Here is a 10,444-nt window from a genome sequence, read left to right on the forward strand (position 1 = left end):
GGATTTGAGCAATTCCCATTCCGACGTTCTAAGGTGTTGATTCTCTTTCGCTTGGAACAATTCTACTGCTCCGTGTGATGGTCATGGCATTCTATAAAAGTTTTATGCTAGTTCTAATCCTATAATTAAACATTTAGATATCGGTTCACATAAAACTTCCTAATACTAGGTCGGCAACATACCTTAACTTTTCCAGTACTTAGCAATCTAAGGTAGTCTATACACATCGTTTAACACATATAAGGCATTTCTAAAGTACGCTAGTGCATAATATGGAAAATATGGTATTTAATCTATGTTATGCAATTAATTTCTTATTTAACACTTAATATTAGTTAAGGCCTATACCCTAAAATATCCTAGTGCTTGTGTCTATTTAGGTATACAACCTAAGATATCCTAGACACACACATCACCATCATTGCTTAACTTCTAAGTTTATGTCTAGATATCCTACAAATTCCTAGTTTGTAGAAAATAATGCTCTGATATCAACTGTGATATCCTCTAATTTTCAGAACCAATTAAAACTTTTCTTTACGCTTTAAAAATCATTTATTTATATTTGCTGAAAATCCCAATACAAAAGATCATTTTGATTACAAATGTTTGTTTCCAAAATACTAAAACCCTAAGAATGTCATAATCAACACAGATACATAAGTTACAACGTAAAGACCTGATGGTCCTGAATACTATTGCATGCTATCTTTTAATCATTCAACATCCTAATCAAGTTCCAATAGCTTAAGTCTCGATACATGTGATGCATATAAATTGAGTGGTTCGGATTGGGGAACCTGGTGAGATACATAGGGATTTCCATACCACAATATTGATATGATAATATTTCTTAATTTTCAAACTAGCAAAACCAACTGTGACCATACCATAACCATGCCTACCGATCCTCACAGATCCAAGACTATCCATTGCCATCGATACTCATAGATCCTAGACTATCGATTTCTACCAATCCTCACAAATCCTAAACCATGATCATCAGGGATAAATAATCTCGTTTGATGAATTCGTTAAGATTGACTTTACAACTAAGGCTTCCTTGGCCGTTGTAAGTCACAAAGGCATATAGGCCATCTAAGTATGTGATAATATGGTGTCCCATTTCAGCTACGTCTGTGAGTAATGAGCTCACACTAGCTATGTAATTCACAAAATCGTCTAGAATGATCGAGTGGGGTGACCATACACACTATTAACAGTTGCTAGATCGGGACCCACTGTGACATCCCTATTTTCACGACCAGAAAAGACCGATTTTGTTTATGCTTTATAAAAATCAGAGTACCACTTTTAATAAAAATGTTGCGGAATTTGTTCCCGGTAAAACATGATAAATATGTTATCAAACATTTCTGAAGAAAAGTATTTTTATTCATTTTAAAAAAATTTGGGATGTCATCGTCAATACAGAAACATAAGCATAAACAGAACTTACATTCATTATCACTAGTGATTTATATTTCCTTAATCTCTCAGTGTAATGTGACTTCATATCAACACCTGTGATATAAATAAACTGAGTTGGTCAGGTTGGGAAACCTGGTGAGTACATAGGGTTTTCAACCCACAATAATATAATTAGTATATTTAAACATCAAACAATCAACCCGATTACCCATCCCCGTTATCTTCTTTAATATTCCTTAAAGAGTTATCATAAGAGTCATCTCCTATATCATATTTACCTCTCATCTTTTTACCTCACATTTCCTTATATGCTCGTTCCTAAGGCATGAATACGTAGTTACAACGTCGCCTGAACTCGTAATTCATAGTAAGGGTTAGAGTATCATCACATGAATATACAGTCACAACATCACCTGAACTCGTAATTCATTATCTACAGGTTATAAGTCTACTGGTGTTTCCACGGGTTGTCTAGAATAGTCCGTGGTCGCCATCTATACTCTAGTAGATGACTACATCTCTAAATTGCCAGACAAGGTTATAGTATCTTTCATCCTACATCACCGATTCCTCATCACCTAATTATCATCACCTATCTCTCATCATTTTATTTCATCACACACCAACTATTTCATCTACCCATGTTTTACCCCAACATATTTGTAGATATAAAATAGATATGTATTTAAATCATTTAAAACATGTATAAAATCATTTAAAACTATTTCATCATGCATGGTGTAGTTGACCTCGTGTGTCTTCATCTGTCTCGAGGCATATGCGATGACCTTACCTCATTGCATCAGAACACATCCGAGCCCTTGGTTGGATGCATCGCAATAGACTATGAAGTCTTCTATTCCTTCTGGGAGGGATAGTATTGGCGCGGTGCAAAAGGCTCGCTTCAGCGTTTGGAACGCCTTCTCTTGTTTCTCTTCCCAGTCAAAGGACATGCCTTTCTAGGTCAGTGTAGTAATCGGCTTAGCAATGCTATAGAAGTTCTGTATGAACCTGTGATACTAGCCAGCGAGACCTAGAAATTGACGAATTTATGTAGGTGTCTTCGGTGCTGACCAGTTCTCAATGGCCTTGATTTTGGAAGGGTCCACGTGAATTCCATCTTCACTAACAACGTGGCCCAAGAATTCGACTCTTCGATTCCAAAACTCGCACTTAGAGAATTTCACATAGAGCTTCTCCGATCTTAATGTTTCTAAGACTCTTCGTAAGTGTTTCTTATGTTCCTCCTTACTTTGAGAGTAGATAAGTATGTCATCGATGAAGACAATGACAAACTGATCCAGGTAAGGACGGAACACCCTATTCATTAAATCCATGAATACTGCTGGTGCGTTAGTTAATCCGAATGGCATCACTACAAACTTGTAGTGTCCATAATGAGTTCGGAAGGCTGTCTTGGGAACATCCTCCTCTAACACTCGTAACTAGTGATAACCGGATCTTAGATCATTCTTCGACAAGTAGTTTGCTCCTTGAAGTTTATCAAATAGAATGTCAATGCGGGGTAGAGGATAACGATTCTTAATGGTAAGCTTGTTGAGTTCCCTGTAGTCAATGCACATACGAAATGGTTCGTCTTTCTTCTTGACGAACAAGACCAGTGCTCCCCATGGTGAGAAGCTTGGCCTAATGAATCCCTTCTTGAGAATTTCGTTAAGTTGACTGGAAAGTTCCTGCATCTCTGCCGGTGCCAGACGATAAGGATATTTGGCTACTACAGTAGCCCCTGGCACTAAGTCGATTCTGAACTCGTCTTGGCATTGCGGTGGTAATCCCGATAGTTATTCTGGAAAGATGTAGGGAAAGTCGTGTACTTGTGGAATGTTCTGAATATCCTTCACTTCTTGACTTGTATCGACAGTGTGTGCAAGGAATGCATGATATTCCTTTCGCAAGCACTTCTGAGCTTGGATACATGAAATGATGTGAAGGTTCGTACTAGATTTGTCGACGTAGATAACTAGAGTTTCGTTGTTAGGGAGGTTAAGACGAACTGCTTTCTCAAAGCACATGATGTCGGCGCGATGATGACTTAACAAATCCATGTCAATTATAACGTCGAAACTTTTAATTGAGACTGGCATGAGGTCTATTTGGAAAGTATGACCATCTAGAGTTAGTGTACAACCTATGTATATGCAGTTACTACTTTCTGTTTTCCCATTTGCCATTTCCACAGTGAAAGATTCCCCTAGTGCACGTGGTTTTTGTTTAAGCAAGTGAAAAAAATTCTGGTTTTTGTTAGCGCACTGCATTTCCCGGTAGGCACCATTGTGATGAAAAGTGCATTTGTTGCACTTAGGAAAATTGCCGGTATACGACTTCCTTGGTGCTGTAGCAGTGGGTACAATCATAGCATTAACAGCCACCACTTACTGCTTCTTGTTATCCCAGAACTTCCGCTTGTTGTCAGCGGCTTTGGAGGGTTCTGGGGTAGCCAGGGTTGTTGTTGTTGTCGAGGTAGAGACTCTGTGATCAATAAGTCTCTGTGCCAATCACCTAGCACTATCGAAAGTAGTGGGGTTTGAAGCTAGGAGATTCCCCTGAAATGGAGGCACTAGCCCCCAAATGTACCTCTCGACCTTCTTCCCCTCAGTGGGAACCATATTGGGACATAGCGCTACCAGATGGCTGAATCTGGCAGTGTAAGCCACTATGTTGGAGCCTTTCATGGTTAGACACCAAAGTTCCTGTTGCATCTTATGAACCTCGCCCCTCGGGCAATATTCTTCAACCATCAGCCCTTTAAGAGCTTCCCAACCCATAGCATTCGCCACTATTAAGGTTAGTGACTTGACATGGCTATTCCACCATGTCAGGGCTCTATCACTGAAGGTGCAGGCAACAAATTTTACTTTGCTTCCTTCAGTACAGGAACAGATCTCAAAGATCGATTCCGTCTTTTCAAACCATTGCGACAGCGCAATGACTCCACCGATCCCATTGAAGGTTCGGGACTAATACTTTGTGAAGTCTTTGTAAGTGTACTCTCGTGAGCGCACGACGACATCACCTTGTGTGGAATGGACCATTGTTCCACCTCCACTAGTTCCCTGCACTACTAGAAAAATAGCCTTTTACGACGTGCAATTAATGACACACACTGATAGAGGACGCGTATTTGTGCGTGCCCTAAAAATTAATGTTAGTTTTCTAAAATTTGAAGGTTAGATAACACGCATTTTTGCGTGCCCCTAAAATTAGTGTCAGAAAAAAATACGGAGGGCACCTATCAAAACATGTGCGTCGTGTAACTGTGTTGCTTTATATTTTTTTTTAGGAAACACGCGTTTTTAGGGGGGGAAATGAAATCCAAAAAATTAACCACCGCCTGTTCATCCCAAAAATTCCCTGCCTCTTCGAATTTGGGCCTTTGTCTTCATCGACAACTTTCTCAATTCCTCGATCCGTCACCTCCACCAAAAACCTACTTCTCGGTTCCAACAAGTTCTTACACTCTTAATTCGACCCTAATGAGCTGAGGATTTAGGGTTCTTACCTCCCAGTTATCAATTTGAGCCGATGATTTAGGGTTCCTAAATCCGACCCTAATTTTTTCTATCTCACTCTCGTATTTCCATCTCATCCCTCTCGCCTGGTTCAAAACACGTAAGGGGCGACAAACACACTATTTATTTGCATATTTTGGTCTTCACCAAGATCTGGTTTCCATGTAAGCTTTATGTTTCGAGCCCAAACTATCCTCACGCGATGTCATCATCTTCTCTTACTTACGCATCTACACTCGGTGGTTCTTTGTCTAAAAGCACCACTCCCGAACCTCAAATCGTGGCTACGCTCCATGAACACCACACGCTGCTCGGTTTTGGATTTGTTAGGGCTTGTTTCATCCATTCATTGCCTCCCTAACACAAGTGATCTTATAACTCTGCAAAATCTACATCCTTCAATCATCTTTTCTATATCTTCATATGGTAAGAGCTTCAAGATTTATCTATTTCCCAATCAGTGAGTTCTTTTGTTTTTACTTGATTACCGAGTTTGTTCTTGCTCGATCTTCGCATGTTTCCTGGAATTTTACATGTTAATCGCTTTATTTGCCACGAAGATACAAGCTCTTCAGATACTCTGGTCAAAGACATCACTGGCTCCCCTCCCGTCGCTGCGGTCGGTCTTCCTTCTCCTCGCCGCCGTCGCCGCTGCTTCCTCCACCCTCGTCGGCGTCAGACCTTCTTTCTCCTTGCCAACGTCCTTTTCTTCCTTCCTGTCGCCGGCATCCTGAACTCGTTTGGTAAGAGTTTAAGGTTAGGGTTTTTAATTTTTTGAGTTGCATATTACTGGGATTTCTTTGATTTTTTTTTTAATTTCATTCGAATCATCTTTATCTTTCAATAAAAAAAACCCAATTTTTGGGGTAAGTTTGATTTTTTTTAACGTTTTGTTTGTTTTTTTGAGCTGCATTATATGAGTTGTTTATATTCAGGCCTGGACTATTTGGGCACGAAGTTTCTAGGGTTCTTGGTGGTGGTCTGGTACCTGGTTCTTTGATTTTGATTGGTGGTGATCCAGGTGTCGGGAAGAGTACACTAATGTTACAGGTATTACGAATCATAATCTTTACTTTTCGCATAAACTTATAGTATCTTGTTGTTAATGATTTCTTCATCAAGAATATAACTCTGGTTTACTTGATACTGAAATATGAAAGATCGCAGCCATTATAGCAGAAGGGAGAGAAATCGGTAAACCAGCTCCTGTGCTTTATGTCTCTGGAGAAGAGGTAACAACTTACTTTCACCATTAATGTTACTCCATTTCTAAGTTTTAACACAGTAAAAGCTATATAGTTTCAATTAATGACCCTTTCAATTCAGAGTGTTGAGCAAATTGGAAACATAGCAGATCGTATGGAAATCGACACAGAAGAATTGTTCTTGTATTCAAGTACAGACGTTGAAGATAGTGTTCCAAAATATACATAACTTAATAACTTATGAACATATGTTATTACTTATTATAAATTATAAATTATAAATATAAATAGTGTTTTACTTTGCTTTGTGTGTGCTATTTTTAGGGACATTTTGGGAAAAGCTCAAGCTCTCTCTCCACGTGCCCTAATCATAGATTCAATCCAAACAGTTCAGCTAATGGGAGTAACTGGAAGTGCTAGTGGTATCTACCAGGTAAAGCTTTTTCTATTTCATTAACCTCAAAAAACATCCATTTTGTTATACATATGATGATGTGGCATTTCCAGACCTTGTATTAACCGAATGTTGTATAGGTTAAAGAATGTACAGCAGCCTTGTTGCGTTTAGCTAAGAAGACAGATATACCCGGTTATAGCCATATGATGACGTTGCATTTCCAGACCTTGTATTAACCGAATGTTGTATAGGTTAACACTGCACTTTTCATTTATTTTTTCTTATTAAGAGATTGTACTTTGATAAATCTACCAGGTTATAGCCATTTTTTTCTTATTGCAGGAAATAAGAGTCACTTCTGTGTGATGTTTTCTGTGGAAGTTAGTTCAGGGTATTTCTCAGCAAACCTGCCAGCTGAGCTTACAAGCACAACTGAATTAAAGTTAAAGAATAGCAATAGCAATCAGTGGCAACCCCTTCTTACATTTATTGAAATCTCAAGACGTTTTTCTCTCAAAGCAAAAGCCATTAGATTCCGGGGAACAATTGAAGATTGCAACACTCTCCTCCAACAAATCCTTTATCATGTGAGTTCCTATTTTTTTTAAAGAAATTGCAACATACTTTTATTTACTTGTTTTCATTCCTTTATATTGCAACACCCTACTTCAAAATAATGCATTTTACTTTAAAAATCTACCCAATTATACCATTGTACTTTCAACTTTTGTCTTATTATAACATTGTTTTAACTTGGTAGAATCTAACTGAATGTCTATAAGTACAAATAATAATAAAATACAGGGTGATGAGGAAGGTGGGGTGCTTACAGCGAGTGTTAATGATATGGGGTGGTATGGATGTTATCCAGAAGATTGTGAAGAGATGATGTCAGCGCCTCTTATCTCTGAGGCCACCATTAACTTGATAAGAAAGATGCCTGTCGATCTGATGGTTACTCACTACAAGTTACACCTTTATGCTGCTTTTTGATACTAATCGAACAGGGAATGGAATTGACCATTCCGATTCCTTCGTCCAATGGGGAAGGGTGTTTTTTTTGTGTTCACTCACTCTTTGATGAAATGGAATGATTTTGTTATAATTATCAATTACTTTCATCCATATAATCATCAATAACAATAATATACTTAAAAAGTTTCAAAACTTCAATTAAATTATTTTTTGGTATTTTTCTAAAAGTAAGTAAAAATATTTTTCTAATAGTAGTTTTATTTAAAGATTTTATTATGTATCTTATTAAGTTATTTCTGTAAACACTTTTTTTAAGTGATGAAATTCATTCCATTTCCTCTAGCCAACTAAACATGATAATGGAATGTAATGATCTATTCCATTATGTTGATTCCATTCTGTTGTGATTGATTCCATAGATAATTATTTAACTGATAATTATTTCATTACATAATGTACAGCTTTTATGTCAGCGGTTTTGATCGAAGCCATTACACTCACATTATTGGTTGCGTTACTAATATTTTTCACATGTAAATGTGTATTTATCCTCCTACACAAAAAGATCAAAAATCAACCTCAACCTCAATCTCAAAATTTACAGCACATGGTAAATTTTATAACATTATATATTTTTGTTATCGTCCTATTTATTATTTTAAATAATTTATAATCACTTACAAACTCATGTGCAGTCAAGTACAAAAGACTCATCTGAGAATATAACTGGACAGCCTTCTGGCTTATCTAAACGGTAAGTATATATTTCTTAAATGTGTTCATGTTGTGGGCCTTATTTATTTGTTAAATAATGACAAACATTATTTAATAAATATTTTATTGTTGATGTTGGCATAACAGGTTGCATGAGGAATCAAAATTGGGCTAAGTGTTGATTCTTACATGTCGTTCCCAATTGGAGAAAATTAGTGGAACTCCATCTGTAACCGTATTTTTCCAACTTCTTTTGGTATGTATGTATGGATATAGTCTTTAAATCAGTTAATTGTAGAGATATTGATTTTAAATCCTTGGTGGTGTTAGTTGTGGATATCTCTATGCAAACCTGCCAGCTAAGCTTACATGTTGGTGGAATTGTTATGGAGTTTATTCAGGATCTCATCCAGAAACAACATTCAATTACATGGTTTTGGGTGTTATTACTAGTTTTTGTTATTCTTGTAGTGATCACAATTCTGAGTTTATACTCTCAGCACTAAATCTATCGTGTTTCACTTACTATGGTATGGTCGGCTTTTCATTATCAGCCACAGATCTTGATTCATTACAGCCTATCCAATTAGGGAGTCGTACCCGTATCAGAAGCAACCAAAGCTTGTTGAATTGATGATCAAGGCTTTCAAACTCAGATTTTGTGAGGTTTCTTTCAGGGTTTCCTATAGAACTTGAAAGAAAATGCCCTTTATGAGTTTGACAAGTTTGAATTTGGTTGAAAGAAAGGTTCCCTGAAGAATTGTTCCAGATATCTGGGGAGTATCCTTATATTCTTATACTCATTTCTCATCTTCCATTATTATATTTATAGTATAGGTGAAAGAAAAACAATTTGTTTTTTTTCTTAACTGTATCTTCTTCTAGCATGAATACCAATTGCACTATTACTCCATTATTTGAGAAGGTTCTGAGTAACTTATTTATAGTATACTTTTTTTTCTTCAAAAAACTAGTCACAAAACACCACGTTACAATAAGCTCAAAAAAACAAGTCAGTTTTTACACATGAAACAGAGCCTAAACCACAATAAGCATAAACCATTTTGTACAATCTAAACACTCAAAGTAACTTATTAGCAGTACCAACCGCAATGAGCTAACACTTTAAATAAGAAAATTCCAAACACTCCCTTACTAGATAAAATCATGTCCACTTTAAATAAGCTAATTTCTTTTTACTACAACACTACATGGAGAGTTAACTTATGGGAAGATTGGGGAATGGCGTTTTGACAAAAGGTCATATCTTCGAGACTTTGTGCAGTTTCTATGAGTAGTTACTTAAAGTGTGGATACAAGGAAACAAAGCTGCAACTATGAAGCCATATAAGTGAGTTGGTAATTTTAATTCTAGATAAAATTACAATTGTAGCTGTATATATAAAATAAACTAATGAGTTATTAAAACAGAGACATGTGGGAGACATCAATGAAAGTTCCTAAATCTAGCTGAAGAGGTGTGTTATTTTTGTTGCTTTTTTAGTTGCTAATAATTTTGATATGTATTATTTGCAGCTTGCTAGGACATGCTATAACTTTTATCAGTCCACACCAATAAAGTTGGCTAGAGAAAACTACTTCCTCCATTCAGGGCAGGTTAGTAGTTTCTCATGATGATGTGTTGTTTCTTGTGTAATTAAAAGCTTTTTGGTTTCAGCTTTTTGACTGTGTTAATAAAAGTTTTTTGGTTTCAGCTAATGTTCAAGTCATTATTTGTCATCTACACTCAATGGACAACAACCAATTTTTTGATATAGAGGATTTGTTTTTTACATGATATCTGAAACAAGGTTTCCCTTAATAGCAATGTAATAATAGGTTAGATAGTTAGGGATTGTATTTTATGCAATGGATTGTATTTTTTGTATATGATTATTTGTATGACATTAAATTTTTTGCAATGGATTGTATTTTTTGTATATGATATTTTATTTTCTATTATGAGACATTAAATACAAATTTAATTTGAAAATTAGTAAATCTATAAATAATATTTTTTTAAAACAATTAAAATTATGATACGCAAAATTGTGTGTCATCTTCATTTATGACATGGCCTTTCTTGACAGGGGCTTTCTTGATACACATTGCGTGTCATTAACACGCGCGTCGTAAGGTTACGACACGCGAATGCGTGTCGTCTTCCTTAATGACAGGGCCTTTCTTGATAC

At 36.4% G+C, this 10,444-nt stretch overlaps 1 long non-coding RNA gene across 5 annotated transcripts; it reads left to right on the plus strand.

Annotated features, from left to right (window-relative positions):
* Window positions 1–4,772: 4,772 nt before the first annotated feature.
* Window positions 4,773–10,192, plus strand: LOC111886125 (uncharacterized). Of its 5 annotated transcripts, none has more exons than XR_008232154.1 (13): window positions 4,773–5,387; window positions 5,522–5,704; window positions 5,897–6,011; window positions 6,122–6,193; window positions 6,288–6,357; window positions 6,491–6,599; window positions 6,701–6,814; window positions 6,906–7,150; window positions 7,368–8,148; window positions 8,234–8,292; window positions 8,400–9,603; window positions 9,789–9,869; window positions 9,968–10,192. It is a non-coding gene; the product is annotated as an uncharacterized LOC111886125 (long non-coding RNA). The 5 variants fall into 5 exon arrangements; XR_008232152.1 differs by lacking the exon at window positions 6,288–6,357 and having other exon boundaries at window positions 8,400–8,508; window positions 8,583–9,603; XR_002848317.2 differs by lacking the exon at window positions 6,288–6,357 and having other exon boundaries at window positions 8,400–8,508; window positions 8,807–9,603.
* Window positions 10,193–10,444: the final 252 nt, after the last annotated feature.

The sequence above is a fragment of the Lactuca sativa genome, chromosome 1 (genome assembly GCF_002870075.4).
Source record: "Lactuca sativa cultivar Salinas chromosome 1, Lsat_Salinas_v11, whole genome shotgun sequence".
Lineage (NCBI taxonomy): Eukaryota > Viridiplantae > Streptophyta > Magnoliopsida > Asterales > Asteraceae > Lactuca > Lactuca sativa.